General features: G+C 44.5%; 1 protein-coding gene across 14 annotated transcripts in view; it reads left to right on the top strand.

Moving 5' to 3' along the window:
- The window catches only part of ATP2B2 (ATPase plasma membrane Ca2+ transporting 2), a 192472-nt gene that overhangs the window by 72760 nt on the left and 101254 nt on the right, over positions 1-18458 (top strand). For 12 of the 14 annotated variants that reach the window (XR_011362613.1, XM_069966472.1, XM_069966479.1 and 9 more), the window contains exon 3: positions 16122-16206. The exons of the other annotated variants lie outside the window; for them this stretch is intronic. The gene's annotated coding sequence lies outside the window, so the exon portion shown is untranslated. The remainder of the gene's footprint in view (positions 1-16121; positions 16207-18458) is intronic. 14 annotated transcript variants of the gene reach the window in all.

Genomic DNA, 18458 nt, shown 5'->3' on the forward strand with positions numbered 1-18458 from the left:
ATCAGGGCATCACATTTATGTGCCAGTGAACTGCAGCATTAGTCTGTCCATTCTCCTTGCTGCTGCCTTCTGCATCATGCTGTCATTAGTGAGGCCTGGAGAAATACAGCTTCCCTCAGTGGTGGCCAGTCTCTTTGCATGCACAATGTAGCCCTGACTTATCATGCTGCCTGAAACCCACACTATCTGGTTTTCTTAGAGCAACCAATCACAGCTCGTGTTTTATATCCTAATGAGCTCTGGTAAAATGAAATCTGAGTTGTGATAGGTTGATAAATCTGGGCTTCAAGACTTCTGGATAAAGTCTTCAAGACCATCAGTTGTGTGGTACAGAGGAAGAATTGGTACATATTTCCATACAGTGTTGAGCCCTATTCAACTACTGTTCTAATCAACTTTATGGCAAAAACTGCTCAACTTAGTAAAAATAAATGACAGTCCACCATCACTGTAAGACAGGAAGGTCGGCCAGTTTGGAAAATTCTGAGAACTTTGAAGGTATCCTCGAGAGCAGTCATGAAAACTGATATGATGAAATTTGATCTTGTGAAAGAATCCTTTTACTTGTGGAGATTTCTTGCCTACGGGCCACAGCAAACAAGCGCCAGTCAGTGAGATCGGTGCTCATTTGCAGTGCTTTTTACGAGAAATTGGATGGCCGGGATGCACGAACGATCCATTTATCGTTTGTGCATCCATTGAAACTGACAGCATGGATAAACATAATATACATAGTAAAATGGAAAATTTGGGGCAAAAAATGCCAAAAATTCTTAAAAACATGTTTAAAGTAAAAGCATAATTTTAACAATAGATCATTTTCTGATGACACATTCCCTTTAAGGGCCTGTTCACATTGAGGAAAAGTGGCGGAATTTCAAGTGGAGCCTGTGCTGCAGACGCCGCTTGAAATTCTGCCTGTTCAGTGGGATGTCTGGGGCCCCTCCACTTTTGCTTAGTATTAACGGGCCCTAATGCATACTTTACTCTTTAATATGTACTTATACTTCGGCATACGGTGGTGGTGCTGTACTTTACTACGTTAGTGTCCCACTACAGGGTCCTGTAGCACAAGAACATAGGTTGTTAGAATCTGCTTTATTTTTAAAGCTAATCTGTAGTCACGTCCAAACCCCCAAAGCACTGGCAAAAAAGGATGGCACCAGGAGATATTTGGACCTGGGACCGGACATGGATTGACCACAACATTGCAATGGTATCGGCAGTTTGGAGGCAGGGGGCCTACTGGGCTATACTGTAATTAAACTAATTTGTTTCAAACAGCTCAGGCAAGATGGCAGCCCCCGTAATAGGGTACAAAAAGGGAAATAAAAAAAAAGTTTACATTAGAAAATAGAGTTGGGAACCTAAGAAGCAAGTGGGAGTGCAGCTAGGTAACGTATTTGAAAGGGGCCAATCAGATCTCACTGATCTTCATTGGTTTGCAGCCGCAGATGGACGCATATAGCATCTGTCTGAAAGGAGCTTTATAACAGAAATGTTGCCCGTAGCAACCAATCACAGTCTAGCTATCATTTTACCAGAGCCCATTAATATGTAAACGCTGAGCTGTGATTGGTTGCTATTAGCAACAAAGGACAATTTTACCATAAGACTGCTTGATAACTCCCCCCTTCCCCATCATTACTCGGGGGAATTACTTTTTTTTTAAGTTTCCCCACATGTGTCTCACTAATCACTCACATGCCATGATGCCACCAGTGAAATGTCCTCAGCTTTTGGCAGTAAATCCTCTCTTACCAATGCTCTCTCTTCTTGGATAGCTGTAGCATCCCCTGTGCTGTGTGATGTGGTATTAAGGGGGCCCCTACAGCTTGCTTTCTCAAGGGATGCTTTTTCCTAGTTATGCAAATACTATGAACATTAACATAGATAGATCCATCAGCAGTTTGGGGAAATGGTGAAAGGAAGGAAAATTGTTGCCAAATATAACCTCACAGATATAGCGGGTGAGTGCATGGGGGCTTCATGAGTGCAGTACAGACCTGTCTACATTTTGTGTGCCAACGTACTGCCCTCTTATTGCATGTGTTGGGATCCCAATGAATCAGTACAGTTTCAGGAGAGACTTAGTGACTTCTATATGTGCTGGATTTAGAATCCTCTTTATTTATTTCCCAATATGTCCATGGCCCTAAATTTACAGAATGAGTTTTCTATTTGCTGAGGATGGTTGTCAGGGAGGAATGCGTTTCACAATTTGCATCAGGCAGCAGAATGTCCTGGTTCATCCCTGTTAGTGAGGGTAACAGTGCAGGAGCAGACTAGGTTTATTTTCTATATACTGTATCTGTGCCTGTTGCATGTCTGCATTTCCATACAAGACTGCTGCACTATGCAAAGCAGCACCTGGTGCATGATTGTAGTCACATACTGTACACCACTTGTGCTTCACCTGCTGAGTACAGATGTTGCATGTCCACACCTGCACCTGCTGCACCTGCTGTGCCTGCTTTTGCACAGTAGCTAAGATTTATCTGTTTGAGAACTGTGTTATCACATATGGTCTTCAAATTTGAATTCTGCGGAAAGCACGCCACCAGCTTTCCCCCAGTAGGTGCACAGTGTTGCCTAGATTTTCATCAACAAAGCGGGATACTGTGGAGAAAAGTGGGGGGTGTTTCCATGGTGTTCGGATTGCAGTCCAAATGCATATGTGCAATTCCAGCCAAAGGTGTGTGATTTTTGCCTTAAGGCCCTATTCCACCAACAGATCTGACGACAGATTATCTGCCAAAGATTTGAAGCCAAACCCAGGAACAGACTATAAACAGAGAACAGGTCATAAAGGAAAGACTGAATTTCTCCTCTTTTCAAATCCACTCCTGGGTTTGGCTTCAAATCTTTGGCAGATAATCTGTCGTCAGATCTGTTGGTGGAATAGGGCCTTTAGATAGTAACCAATTACAGCTCATTTTGAGAAATAAAAGCTGAGCTGTGATTGGTTCCAATCTGGGAAGGAAATCAGACACATTTTTATGTGATTCAGGGGGTGGTAGTAATCGTAGGTACAATTAGGGGGCATTGTGTGAAATTAGAGAGCGGTGGAAGCATAAAGAAAGACGAGGAAAAAATAAACACTTTTGAAAACAAATTTGTACATATTTTTTCAAATAAGCACACAAAATGCAAGATAATACTGATTAGTGACCAAGTCTACCGACAGGTCTTAACAGACAGGTGTTGGCAGACAAGTGTATCGGGCATTGTTGAGAGGTCCAGTATGCATCTGCAGATATATGTGCGTGTAATGACTTGTCTACAATAGGATACCGTACATACACAATATGCATAAAACCTAGATCTAGTTTAGTTTAGTGTTTTATTTGTGTGACAAGCAGTTAAAGCGGTACTGTCGCTTAACTTTTAATATGTTGCCCGGAAATTACTCCTGATGAAGCTGCGTTGACGGTGGAACACGTTGGGTGCTTCTCCTACCTGACCCCCTCTTTATCCTTCAGACATTGGACTTTTTTCATTGTATTTTCTTTTTCACTTTTTTTGGGGTGGGGTGGGGTGATATTATTAACACAATTTTTTCCAGCATTGTACTTATTTTTTCATTACTTTTCATTTATGCGGTGTTTAGGGGTCAGTTGTTAGTGCATCCCATATTGGACACACTCGGGGTATTAATTTATGCATTTAAGTGTTCTAACGCTGCCATGGTCTTGTGAGTAGGATTGTGTAGTTTATATGCATAGCTATATATTATATAGTGTGGTGCCCACATTTTGCTTGTTTGACGTTGACCAGAAAAGTTTAGATCACTTCGGGTCTTGCTGCCATTGCTAGTTGTAAGCGGGCGAAGCATGTAGTAGCACGCTCCACTCCTTGTCTGGCCACAAGATCCAATTAATTCGTTCTATAGAGACATAGTCAGGGCTGATACCTATTGTGATATAAACTTTTGACATGTGTGAGCAACATGTTAAAAGTACTAGATAAATGATATTTACTCTACTTTCTCCTGCCCAGCACTGATCCGTGTGATCAGGGCAGCATAGAAGAGGAAGTTAGATGTGATGGATACTTTCGCATCCAGCTTCCCACTAAAACATAGCTTCTCCTAAACATAGTGTAATGTCCGTAGGAGAGCAGTGAGCCCTAACTGATCCCAGGCCACTATCCCTACCTACTAAACATGATGCCCTAGGAGGCAGACGCCAACTGGGCAAAAGGTCCAAGTTCGTAACTAGCAGTAACATAAATGCCACAAATCACAATACGAAAGAATAACCAGGAAAACAGCATCTATGGGGTATCTGGAGGGAGATCCGCTCCCTCCACCTTCCCCCCTATAGGTACCCCCTCCGAGGGTAACCACAGCAACCCAGACGCTGCCCAGTGTGTCTAGGTTGCTATGCTGTCTAACCAGGGGCAGATTAACTTTCCCATAGGCCCCGGGCTGTTCACCAAGCCTGGGCCCCCCCAACTATGGCAGCACTAGCGTAGTGTTGATAGTACAGGATAGATAATGTCATGATGCACCGATTTGTGCAAATTGGGGTAAGAAAGCAGGGTTATTTTGCAAATCATGGCAGAACTGTAGCCAGGAGACAAAACACAACTTAAAGTTTAAGTCTTTTTGGGGGGCCATGGGCGCCCCAAGAGCTCAGCGCTACTTTGTCTAACGATCACTGTGGCAGGGGCCTGATCATAAGTACTGTATGAGCTTTCAGTGTAAGGGCCCATTGACACTGAGGAATCAGCACTAAATCAGCTAGGAAAGTGTTCCCGGCAGAAAGTTTCTCACGGAATTCCGAACTGAATTTGCGAGGATAGTGTTCCAATTCTGCCCAAATTTATTTTTCATTTGATCATCTTCATTCATCTTTTCCAATTCCCCGCTGAATTTCTGCGACTATTTCATGCTGAAAATTTTCAAAGCAGAAACTCACTGCTCAGTTTATTTCAATGGGATTCCGCCAGCGGAATCCGCCAGAAGAGATGACATGATATTAACTTCAGCACTGATTCCTCGTGGTGATCTGGCCCTAACACTGACAGCTCATACAGTTATAATGCATTACAGCACAGATCGATCTGTGCTGTAATGTAACGTACGTGTGTGTGTGTGTGTGTGTGTGTGTGTGTGTAAAATAAGTAAAAAAAACACAATAAATAAATAAATTAAATAAATGAATAATTTAATAAATATAAATAAATTCCCATTATAAATGATCCCCATTACTAAAATACACATGTTTGATATCGCCGCGTCCATAATGACCCCATCTATAAACTGTTACATTAATTATTCCGTCCAATAAACGCCAAAAACTAAGCAAAAATTTTTGTTAATCCCGTCTCGTAAAAACATTATAGAAAACAGTTATTAAAATGTCACATGTACCCAAAAGGTGTACTGCTAAAAACACCAGCTGAGGCCATGTTCACACAACATAAGTTGTGTATTAATCACGGCCGTTGTTGCCGATATGCAACAACGGATGTGATTAATACACAGTTTACCTGCACTGCAGTTAGAGGTAATCCCGGACGGAGTGTATACACATAGGGGGAGATTTATCAAACGTGGTGTCAAGTGAAACTGGCTCAGTTGCCCCTAGCAACCAATCAGATTTCACCTTTCATTTCTCAAAGAGTCTGAGGAATGAAAGGTGAAATCTGATTGGTTGCTAGGGGCAACTGGGCCAGTTTCACTTTACACCATGATTGATAAATCTCCCCCATAGTATACACTCCGGCCGGGATCCCTAGTGGCCACACGGAAAACTGAAATGTCAGTTTTGTGCAGCTGCTATTCATTGAATAGCGACTGCACAACACTGACAGCTCACACAATGGAAAGTGCTGTTCCAGACGCACGGACGTACTCTCCATTGTCGGCAATGGTGAATTAGGATGCAGACACATAAGGATGCACCTGCATCCCAATTCAGCACAAATGAAGATATCGGGATGATCTTCACTGACACCGGTCGTTCTGTGACACAGCCAGGTCACAGAAAGGCTGGTGTTATACGCCCACACATAACTTCATTGTCGAAAAAATTTTAATATTACAGCTTTTACAATATGGTGAGACACAGTTTTTATAGTATAAGTCTCATTCACTATAAGGCTATGTTCACACAACGTTTTTTCAGCTCCGTTTAAAATTACGTCCGTTATTTTGAGTCTAAAATAACGGAGGTCATTTAGCTATCTGCCCTCCCCTTAGTTCAATGACGGCCGCAGTAAAAACGTCCGTTATTAAATAGATTGTGTGCATTGGACGTCCGTCTTTCCATTTACTTCAATGCATTGCCATTGCAGTCAGTTAAATCGCGGTAAAAACTGACATTATTTTAAATTGCAAAAGCGTCCGCCTTTGGTCTATTTTTGGCGTTGCTTGAACATAGCCTAACAAACACTATATAAAATGGAAATCAATGTTATCGTACCAACCTGACCAATGAAGATAACATGTAATATGTAATGTATAGTAAATGGCGTAAAAAAAATAAAATAAAAACAGCTGCTATTTTTTTTTTTAATTAGTACCACCTAAAAATAAATAAATAAAAAATGATCTGGGTGTTACATGTCCCCAGAATGGTACAGATGGAAACATCAACTTGTCTTGTTAAAATATTTTGACATCCCAAGGCCTCTGTGACTTTGTATAATGGCTATTAAAAACCTAAAATAAAAAAGGCCCCAAAAGTTAACAGGCCTGTGTCATGTCTGAGATTTGTGGTTGAGTCAGATGACACACTGCAGCCACATATGAGGGATTTCTAGAAACATTGAAATAAGAGGAATACATATTTAGTTTCATTTCTTAGTTAGTATTTGCTGTTTAAGATGAAATGGATTCAAATGGAATATCTGCCAGAAAAATTTATTTTTTAAATTTCCCCTCTAACTTTCTGCAAAACACCTAAAGGGTTAATAAACTTATGAAATGTTACTTTGAATACTTTGAGGGGTGCAGTTTTTACAGTGGAGGGATTTATCGGGATAATTAACATACAGGCTCCACAAATCCACTTTAAAATTCGCTGAAAATTTTTGAAGTCCTTTAACCCCTTAACGACCGCGGGCGTAAGTGTACGCCCCCAAAGCCCGTGCCTTAACGCAAACGGGCGTACATTTACACCCGCGATCGGGGAAGATGGCCTGCTATAATGTATAGCAGGCCATCCCTGCTTGTCAGCACGGGGGATGATTAACCCCTCCCGTGCTGACGATCGTCGCTATTGGCTGATCAATTCAGATCAGCCAATGGTGGCTATCTGCAGCTTTCCGGGTCATCGGTGACCCGATGGCCCGGAAAGCAATGGCGGTCGGTGCTGTCCGTGAACGGCACCGATCGCCATTACTGTTAAAAGTAATGGGGGCCACGGTGCCACGTCCTGATCGGCCGGCCGTGATCGGTCGGCCGATCACGGCGATGTAAGTACCCCATGAAAGGGTTAAATAACTGCTATGGACACCTCAGCTAGGTAGCTGAGGTGTCCAGAGCAGGTATTGACCCATGCTCACCTGATCCAGCGTCCCGATCGCGTCTTCCGGGTTCCGATCGCGTCCTCGTCGGCGTCTTCGTCTTTTTCCGGCGGTCCCCATCGGCAATCATCGGCTCCAGCGTCATCAAACTTCGGCTTTTTTCGGAATTTGCGTTCTACTGCCCCCTAGCGGCTGATAAGTGTATATAATACACATATCAGTAGCTATAGGGTTGAAGAAAGTTTTTTTGTTTTTTTTTCCAATTTTTTTTTTTTAATTTTCCGCACCCTATCGCCGCTGAGTGCTGATCAGCATCACCCGTAAGTGCGCCGCTGATCAGCAACTCCTCCTTTTTGGCGTAGGGTATTTTTTTCCTATATCCTACAGCCACGGTCTGCTGATATGTGCCGCACAGAAGTGCGGCATTTATCGGCAACTCCTTTCTTGGCGCAAGTTTTTTTTATACTTAATGTTAAAAAAAACATGTAAAAAACACCATTACACTACACGGAATAAAGTTTTACACTACACCACTACACATTTACATACCCCATATACCAATCCCCATATAAAGATGGCCCCCAGGGTGTTTTCGTGTGTCGGACGCATAGGTTATTATTGCCTCTGACACCGAAACAGCCAGTGAGGATGGGGGGATCCTTCTTTCCTCCATTCATCCTCATCATCCTCATCATCCAGTGACGTGTCTGGGGGTAGCGTAGCGTACGCTGCCCCCCAGACACGTCTTTTCCGCCAGTACCGTCCCAATAAGAGATGACGGTATGGCGTGAAATTCTACAAACTCTGTGAGAGTACCTCAGGGTACACTTACAGATTTAGGGTACATGCACACTGCAGCTGGCACCCACCGGCGGACTGATGCAGGCGTGTGTCTCCACCCATGTCATAGACTCCATCCTATGCATGGGCGGATTCCGTCGTCCGTCCAAAGAATGAACACATTGGACGGAGAGCGGAATCTGCCCGTGCATAGAATGGAATCAGTCTGCCGGTGGGTGCCAGCTGCGGAATGCACAAAGGATTATCCTTCTCCATTCCGCAGTGTGCACGTACCCTGAGGCCAGGTTCAGACTATGTAAGTGTGCGGCTGTATTTGCGGCTGTAATTGTGCGGCGGTTTGGTGGTTCATGCGTACGCTGGAAAGTATAGGATATACGGCTGCACAGTGCACACTATGTATTAATCTATGGCCCGATCGTAAATGGACTCGTAAAAAATGAACAAGACCATTGTTTGCGGCTGGAAACGCGGCCGTGGATTGACAGGCGGTCCGTACGGAGTACTTCAAAAATAGCCGGCAATGATGCCGAATGCCGATGCCTCTAATAGTTAATATATTAAATTAATAAAACACATTTTCTTTGTAATAAAGTCCCTTTCGTTGTTCAATAATTTAATTCTAACGAATCCATCATTTTGCAATTAAATATACTGTTAAAATAAATATATATATAAATAAATGTATATTTATATATATATTTATTTTTTGACAGTATATTTAATTGCACAATGATGGATTCGTTAGAATTAAATTATTGAACAACGAAACTGAATTTATTTAATCGAAAATGTGTTTTATTAATTAAATATTAATTAGTACAGGAAGCTCCATAAGCCGTTAATTCATATTGCCGGCAAAAGAGCATTCTGTACTAATCATCACTTTACTTAAATGAAAACATCAAATGTTTCTTCTAATTATGTTATCACAATAGCATTATTAGAAGAAACATTTAGAATTATATGTGCGCTCAGCTGATTGGCTGATCGGCTGAGCGCACATATAAAGAGCCGGTCCGCAGTACAGTGACTTCATTGTGCTGCGGACCAGCGAAGAGGACACATCGGGGTGAGTATAGAGCTCTCCCCACCCCCTCCCCAGCACTGCACCCCTCCCAGCAAGGAAGGGGGGGTCAGTTAACCCCTTCCTTGCTGGGATGGGTGCAGTCTGACATCAGTCTGGCCCCCAAGGGGTTAAGGGGGATGCAATACATCCTCCCTTAACCCCTTGGGGGCCAGACTGTAAGCAGCGATCTGTAAAGATGCTTCATACTGTAAGGAGCACATCACCGCTCACAATGATGGGTGTTGTGCTCCTGTTTGTGTGTTTTTTGTGTGTTTCTCCCTTTTTGTTTTTCAGATATCGGTATCCTGGGGATTACGTCGGATTCCGTGGACTACGTCGATGACCAGCGTTTTTTTTTGTTTTGTTTTTTAATAGAATGGTCAATGAGGGGTGTGGGGGTGTTTTTATTTGAATAAAAATTTTTTTTAACTTGTGTCTTGTCTTTATTTCTTTACTTTATAGACTTAGTAGTGGAAGCCGTCTAATAGACGGAATCCATTACTAAGTTGGGGCCTAGTGTTAGCCGGTATAAAATGGCTAACACTAACCCCCTATTATTACCCCAGTACCCAATGCCACCAGGGGTACTGGGAAGAGCCGTGTGCCAGTGGTCTCCGAGCGTCAAAATTGGCGCTCCTGGACCGGGCGGCAGCAGGCTGGTAAGATTTAGGCTGGGGAGGGCCTAAACCAATGGCTCTTCCCACCCTGGTGTTACCAGGCTGCTGTCGTTTGGTTTTTAACCCGGCTGGTTATAAAAATAGGGGGGACCCTATGCGGTTTTTTTTTTTAAATAAATAAATAATTAAAAAAAAACGCATAGGGTCCCCCCTATTTTTATAACCAGCCGGGTTAAAAACCAAACGACAGCAGCCTGGTAACACCAGGGTGGGAAGAGCCATTGGTTTAGGCCCTCCCCAGCCTAAATCTTACCAGCCTGCTGCCGCCCGGTCCAGGAGCGTCAATTTTGACGCTCCGGGACCACTGGCACCCGGCTCTTCCCAGTACCCCTGGTGGCATTGGGTACTGGGGTAATAATAGGGGGTTAGTGTTAGCCATTTTATACCGGCTAACACTAGGCCCCAACTTAGTAATGGATTCCGTCTATTAGACGGCTTCCACTACTAAGTCTATAAAGTAAAGAAATAAAGACAAGACACAAGTTAAAAAATTTTTTTATTCAAATAAAAACACCCCCACACCCCTCATTGACCATTTTATGAAAAAAAAAACAAAAACAAAAAAAACGCTGGTCATCGACGTAGTCCACGGAATCCGACGTAATCCCCAGGATACCGATATCTGAAAAACAAAAAGGGAGAAACACACAAAAAACACACAAACAGGAGCACAACACCCATCATTGTGAGCGGTGTTGTGCTCCTTACAGTACCCCTTGGGGGCCAGACTGATGTCAGACTGCACCCATCCCAGCAAGGAAGGGGTTAACTGACCCCCCCTTCCTTGCTGGGAGGGGTGCAGTGCTGGGGAGGGGGTGGGGAGAGCTCTATACTCACCCCGATGTGTCCTCTTCGCTGGTCCGCAGCACAATGAAGTCACTGTGCTGCGGACCCGCTAATTATATGTGCGCTCAGCCGATCAGCCAATCAGCTGAGCGCACATATAATTCTAAATGTTTCTTCTAATAATGCTATTGTCATAACATAATTAGAAGAAACATTTGATGTTTTCATTAAAGTAAAGTGATGATTAGTACAGAATGCTCTTTTGCCGGCAATATGAATTAACGACTTATGGAGCTTCCTGTACTAATTAATATTTAATTAATAAAACACATTTTCGATGAAATAAATTCAGTTTCGTTGTTCAATAATTTAATTCTAACGAATCCATCATTTTGCAATTAAATATACTGTCAAAAAATAAATATATATATAAATTTACATTTATTTATATATATATTTATTTTAACAATATATTTAATTGCAAAATGATGGATTAGTTTAAATTTAATTATTGAACAACGAAAGGGACTTTATTACAACGAAAATGTGTTTTATTATTTTAATAGATTAACCATGAGAGACATCGGCATTAGTGCAGAGGATCGCAAACCCCGGTAATAGCAATTCATGTAAACTGTTTCCCTGCTTTCCCAGATGCATCCAGAGGTGTTTGCATCACTTTCTTAAGATTTTATTTGTTATTTTTAGTTGAACCAGATTTCCAAGTAAATGACCGTATGTTTTGAGCCGCATGTCTATTTTTTCCCACGGCCGTAGTTTCATCCGCACATTTACAGCCGCATAAAAAATACAGCCGCACAGTTACATAGTGTGAACCTAGCCTTAGAGTGTATGAAGGAAGGGACACCCGAATCCAGCCCCCAGATGCCCCCCCCCCATCCTCCGAGTTAGTGGGAAGATCGTTCAGGAACTGATCTTCCCACTGCTGGATAAAGGTTACCACCTGTACGGGGATAACTTTTATACCAGCACCCCCCTCTTCTGGTCCCTCGCTGCCCGAGCTACTGTAGCTTGCGGTACGATCCGAAAATATCAGAAGCAGTAATAAAGCCCTAATATTTAGCGCTTCTGGATATGAGGGACCCCGTATCGCACCAGGACAACATTTTCCAGGTGACGTCCCCCACACTGGAAAACAGGAGACCCCAGAAGAAGTGCAGAGTGTGGCGTAACAGGGGGATCAGGAAGGACACCATTTTCCAGTGTGACGCCTGTCCTGATCCCCCCGGCCTCTGCATACTGGATCGCTCCAAGGCGTACCACACGTCATTGGAGTTCTACATTATCTAAATTCTGTCCCTTATTCCTATTTCAGGGGTCACGTTTATCCAGGGATTATTCTGATCGCCATTATGGGGTCGGGAAGGAATTTTTCCCCTGTGATGAGGCTACTGTCGTCTGCCTTACGAGGTTTTTTTTTGCCTTCCTCTGGATCAACACAGGTTGAATTTGATGGACACCTGTCATTTTCAACCTTATAAACTAATAATTGGCCTAATACCCCCAAATAAATTAGAATTGTCCCTTTTTTCCCAGCTAAATAGGTATGGCCGCCATTCCCTTTAGAGAATGCCATGATGCAATTACAAAGCCTCTGTGTGGCCAGGACAGTAGAAACCCCCCACAAGTGACCCCATTCTGGAAACTACACCCCATAAGGAATCTAACAAGGGGGGCAACGGGGATATGGCCCCCTGGTGACGGCCACAATTAGGACGTGAAAATGAAAAAAAAAATATTTTTTATTTTCACGGCACATGTTCTACATATGTGCCTGTTACCAGTGGGGTCCATATGCTCACTGCACCCCTTGTTAGATTCCTTATGGGGTGTAATTTCCAGAATGGGGTCACTTGTGGGGGGTTTCTACTGTCTTGGCAGAACAGGAGCTTTGTAATTGCGACATGGCCTCCATCCTCCATTCCAGCCTCTAAATGGCGCTCTGTCCCTTTGGTGGCTTGCCCTGTGCCCATATGGCATATTATGTCCACATGTGGGGTATTTTCGTACTCCGTAGGGAAATTACCCTACACGCTTTGCGTTTATTTTCTTTTTTAACCCCTTGTGGAAATGGAAAAAAATCAAGGCTAGACCAACATTTAGTGTAATTTTTTTTAAAATTTTTACTCTAAAACATTGATCTTGTCTTGATTTTTTCATTTTCACAAGGGCTAAAAGATAAAAAAAACACACAAAATGTGTAAAACAATTTCCCCTGAGTACGGAAATACCCCACATGTGGACATAAAGCGCCATGGGGGTGCAGGGTAAGCCTCCATAGGGAAGGAGCGCCATTTGGTTTTTTGAGGCTGGATTTGGCTGGAATGGATTTCGAGGGGCCATGTTGCATTTAAAAGGCCCCAAGACAGTTGAAACCCCCCACAAGTGACCCCATTATGGAAACTACACCCCTCAGGGAATGTAACAAGGGGTGTAGTGAGCATATGGACCCCACTGGTGACGGGCACAAATGTGGAACAATGTGGCGTGAAAATGAAATATTACATTTTTTACACTATAATGTTGGTCTAGCCTTGAAATTATCATTTTCACAAGGGGTTAAAAGAGAAAAAAAAACACAAAATGTGTAAAACATATTCCCCCGAGTCCATAAATACCCCACATGTGGACATAAAGCGCCATGTGGGTGCAGGGCAAGCCTCCGAAGGGAAGGAGCGCCATTTGGATTTTGGAGGTTGGATTTGGCTAGAATGGATGATGAACGCCATGTCGCATTTACAGAGCCCTCGTGCTGCCAAGACAGTGGAAACCCCCCACAAGTGACCCCATTCTGGAAACTGCACCCCTCAGGGAATCCAACAAGGGGTGCAATGAGGATATGGACCCCTTGATGACGGCCACATTTGTGCTGTGAAAGTGAAAAAATGAAAATTTTCACTTTCACGTCACATTGTTCCACATTTGTGCCCGTCACCAGTGGGGTCCATATGCTCACTGCACCCCTTGTTAGATTCCTTGAGGGGTGTAGTTTCCAGAATGGGGTCACTTGTGGGGGGTTTCCAGTGTTTTGGCAGCACGAGGGCTCTGTAAATGCGACGTGGCCCTTGAAATCAATTCCAGTGAAATCCAGCTTCCAAAAGCCAATTGGCGCTCCTTCCCTTTGGACGCTCGTGCTGCGCCCGCTTGGCACTTTATGTCCACATGTGGGGTATTTCCGTACTCGGGAGAAACTGCGCTACATGTTTTGTGGGTTTTGTTTCCTTTTATCCCTTTGTGAAAATGAAAAATTTGAAGGCTAGAACAACGTAAAAAATGATTTTGTCTTTTTTCACGCCATATTGTTCGGAAAATCTGTGAAGCACCTGTGGGGTCCAGATGCTCACCGCACCCCTTGTTACATTCCTTGAGGGGTGTAGTTTTCTAAATAGTGTCCCTTTAGGGGTGTTTTTTAGGTTTTGGCACCCCAGAGCCTCTCCCTCAACCTGAAGTGGTACAGTCAGAAATGACCAAATATAACGGAGCCATTGAAATTCACTAGGCGCTCCTTTATATCTGAGGCTTGTGGTTGCGTCAAATAGCGCAATAGGGCCACATATGGGGTATTTCTATAAACTGCAGAAACGGGGCAATGAATATTGGGGTGCATTTCTCTGGTAATAGGTTTATAATTATGAAAAATATTGGATTACAATAAAATCTCTGCACAGAAAATTAAAATTTTCAAATTTCTTACACACTTTCTGGATGTGCTTTTGCAGAGTTTTGGGGGTGCAGTTTCTGAAATGGGGTGCTTTGTGGGGCTTTCTAACATACAGTCCCCTCAAATACACTTTAAGGCTAGGTTCACACTACGTAAGTTTCCGGCCATAGCGCGTTCCGTGAATAAGCGGCCGGAAACTTACGTAGTTTGCGTATAATGTAAAGTATACGATCTACAGCCGCACAGTTCACGCTATGTACGAACTTACGCCCGGATCGTATGCGGCGCCGTAAAAAATGATCCAGACCATTGTTTCGGGACGGAAATGCCGTAACTTACGCCCGTAGCGTTACATGCGGTCCCGTACGTAGTGGTGATTTCTTCATTTTGAAAGCTTTTTGTGCCGATCCAAAAGGTTCTGTGGGGTGTCCGGGGCTAGGCGAAGATTTCCAAGTAAAAGACCGCTGTCAGATCGCTACGAAGAGCGCTCAGGAAGCGTAAGTACACTACGGGCGTAAGTTTGCGGTCCGTACGTATCCGGCCGCAACTTGCGTAAAGTCCCGGCCGGAGTTTCATACGTATATGTCCGGCCGCGGAAAATATGCGGCCAGACATATACGTAGTGTGAACATAGCCTAAAGGACAAGTGCCATGAAAAACTTTTTCCCAGTAATTGAAGCACATTACAAAGTTATATAACTCTGTAATATGCTTCAATCACCTATCTGCCTCCCTTCCCTGTCTTTTCCCCCCTCCACCCCCCACCAGGAAGTGTCCTAACTCACACAGACCTGATTACTGTCGTCACCGTCACCAGGCAGGAGTCATCAGCAGGAGGGCTGCTCTAGATCCTGTTACACAAGCCTCCCCCTCCCCTCCTTGTCAGGTGATTCTGCTTGCTCAGCTTATCTTCTCTAGTGACATGACTCCTTCACTGAGTCCACGGCAGCAGGAGAGAGGGTATGAGGGGAGGGGGAGAGAGGGTATGAGGGGAGGGGGGAGAGAGGGTATGAGGGGAGGGGGAGGGGGGGGCTGCCTATTTGCCGGAGTCAGTCGGAGGGAAGATAAGCATGACATGTGAAGAGTGATGGCTTGCAGTTGTTCAGCCAATGGGAGCTGAGCAAGCTGTCACCTGACAAGGCAGGGGAGGGGGGAGGCTGGTGTAACAGGAGAAGGAGCTGAGAGAAGAGCTTGGTGACGACAGTAATCAGGTCTGTGTGAGTGAGGACACTTCCTGGTGGGGGGTGGAGGGGGGAAAAGGCAGGGAAGGGAGGCAGATAGGTGATTGAAGCATATTACAGAGTTATATAACTTTGTAATGTGCTTCAATTACTGGGAAAAAGTTTTTCATGACACTTGTCCTTTAAACCTGAACAGGTCCCTAAAAATATCTGATTTTGAAATTTTACAGAAAATTTGGAAATTTGCTGCTAATGTTTTACGCTTTCTATTGTCTAAAAAAATGAAATATAGTTTAATAAATGCCGCCAACATAAAGTAGACATGTTGCTAATTTTATTTAATATATAATGTAAGTGGTATAACCATTTTCTGTATAAGCAGAAAAGTTTTAAAGTTGGAAAAATGCATGTTTTTAAAATTTTTCACGTTATTTTGTTTTTTTTTCATAAAGATTCGTTATAAGTATCGACTCCAATTTACAAGAAATGTGAAGTACAATATGTCACAAGAAAACAATCTCAGAATCAGCCGGATAGGTAAAAGCATCCCGAAGTTATTAATGAATAAAGTGACACAGGTCATATTCATAAAATTTGCTCTGGTCCTTATAGTGACACTGTCACCCCATTTTTTCAATCTTATATCATTAAACATTTGTAAAGGGTTAATTTTGGATTTTCCATACCTTATTTTATATATTGTGTAATGGTGCTACTTGAGGTAAAAAGTAATTTTTATCTCGTCCTAACTGTGCCACCTGGGCAGGGCTTGTCCTCCCAAGCGCCACTTATCTCCGCCCACTTTGCCATCGTAGACTCCGCCCCCATCGTGACGTTATATCTTGCTGCCGCTCTGCCGTTTCTCAAGTCGGGCCTCAGAGCGGACACATTGCTCCCTGCATCCTCCTCATTGCTGGCGCAGGTGCACTCGATCTGTGATGGAGGACTGTCCCAGGAAAGCTGTGCCTTGCGCTTGCACAGCCCACGATGCTGTGCGGCGCTGGCACAGTGGGGCATAGATGCTCCTCTCCTGATAGCCTTTTGCGGCGACTGTGAGTGCGGCCGCAGTGATGCGCAGGCGCAGTACGGCATTGAAGCTGCCCTGCTCCTGCGTCCGGCCCGTGGTGTCATCCGACGAGGGGGCGACGTGGTCCGGCAGTGATGCTGCCCTGCTACTGATTGGCCGTCCCTCCCCCCGCATAGCTCCTGATGTCACCAGGCGTGGGGCAGGCAGTCGGGCAGTGATGCTGCACTGGTCCTGTTTGGCTGTGCTGGCGCCCGCTCAGCCTGCAGTGTCATCCAGCAGGGCACACGCACAACAGAAGTAGGAACAGGGCTGCTTCAATGCCCGACGCCCTGCCAGATGACACTGCGGGCTGAGTGGGCGCCAGCACAGCCAAACAGGAGCAGTGCAGCATCACTGCCCGACTGCCTGCCCCACGCCAGGTGATATCGGGGCCTTTGAAGGGGGAGGCACAGCTGAGTAGGCCAGCATCCCTGCCCCACGCCAGGTGATATCGCGAGCTGTGCGGGGGGAGGGACGGCCAATCAGTAGCAGGGCAGCATCACTGCCCGACCACATCGCCCCCTCGCCGGATGACACCACGGGCCAGGCGCAGGAGCAGGGCAGCTTCAATGCCGTACTGCGCCTGCGCATCACTACCACACCGATTCACAGGCTTTGCGGCCGCACTCACAGTCCCTGCAATAGGCTGTCAGGAGAGGAGCATCTGTGCCCCTCTGTGCCAGCGCCGCACAGCATCGCAGGCTGTGCGAGCGCAAGGCACAGCCTTCCTGGGACAGCCCTCCATCACAGATTGAGTTGACGCAGGCGCAGTATGCAGGGAGCAATGTGTCCGCTGTGAGGCCCGACTTGAGAAACGGCAGAGCGGCAGCAAGATATGACGTCACGATGGGGGCGGAGTCTACGATGGCAAAGTGGGCGGAGATAAGTGGCGCTTGGGAGGACAAGCCCCGCCCAGGTGGCGCAGTTAGGACGAGATAAAAATTACTTTTTACTCCAAGTAGCACCATTACACAATATATAAAATAAGGTATGGAAAATCCAAAATTAACCCTTTACAAATGTTTAATGATGGAAAATTGAAAAAACGGGGTGACAGTGTCACTTTAAGGCCATTTCAGGCCCGGTCCTTAAGGGGTTAACATCTTAAAAAGTAAAAGGACACTGACCAAATGATGTCAACATAAAGGAGACATGTTGTAGATGTTGCTATAATAATTAGTTCATGTGGCATGACTATCTTTGTTAGAAAAAGAGAATTTTGAATATAAAGAAAGGTAATTTTTTTCTAATTTTTGCACAAATATTGTGTTTACCACGAACATGAAGAATATGTCACCAAAAAACAATCTCAGAATAACTGCTTGCTATAGTTAAAATCATCGCAGAGTCATTACTACTTAAGAGAAACAGGTCAGATTTGAAAAATAGGCCCTGAACTTGCAGTTTTTGTATCTTACTGTATTAAAGATTTCTTGGTGCATGGTCCAGTGGAAAATGCTTTTTATTGTTGCTGGTTTGTGGCACCTGGGTGGGGCTTCACCTCCACAGCGCTACTTAGCCCCACCCATCATTGCAGCCTAGGCCCCGCCACCTCAATGGCTATTGGAAAGGGCTGGCCTAGAGGTCTAGGCCCCACCCCCTCTAGGTTGGTCCATTCCAATGGGTGGTGAGAGGGCAGGGTCTAGACGACGATGACGTCATGGAATGGAGGGACCTACACTGCCTATGTGGGCGGGGCTAATTGGCGCTGCAGACGTGAAGC

Source organism: Dendropsophus ebraccatus, chromosome 4 (genome assembly GCF_027789765.1).
Source record: "Dendropsophus ebraccatus isolate aDenEbr1 chromosome 4, aDenEbr1.pat, whole genome shotgun sequence".
Classification (NCBI taxonomy): domain Eukaryota; kingdom Metazoa; phylum Chordata; class Amphibia; order Anura; family Hylidae; genus Dendropsophus; species Dendropsophus ebraccatus.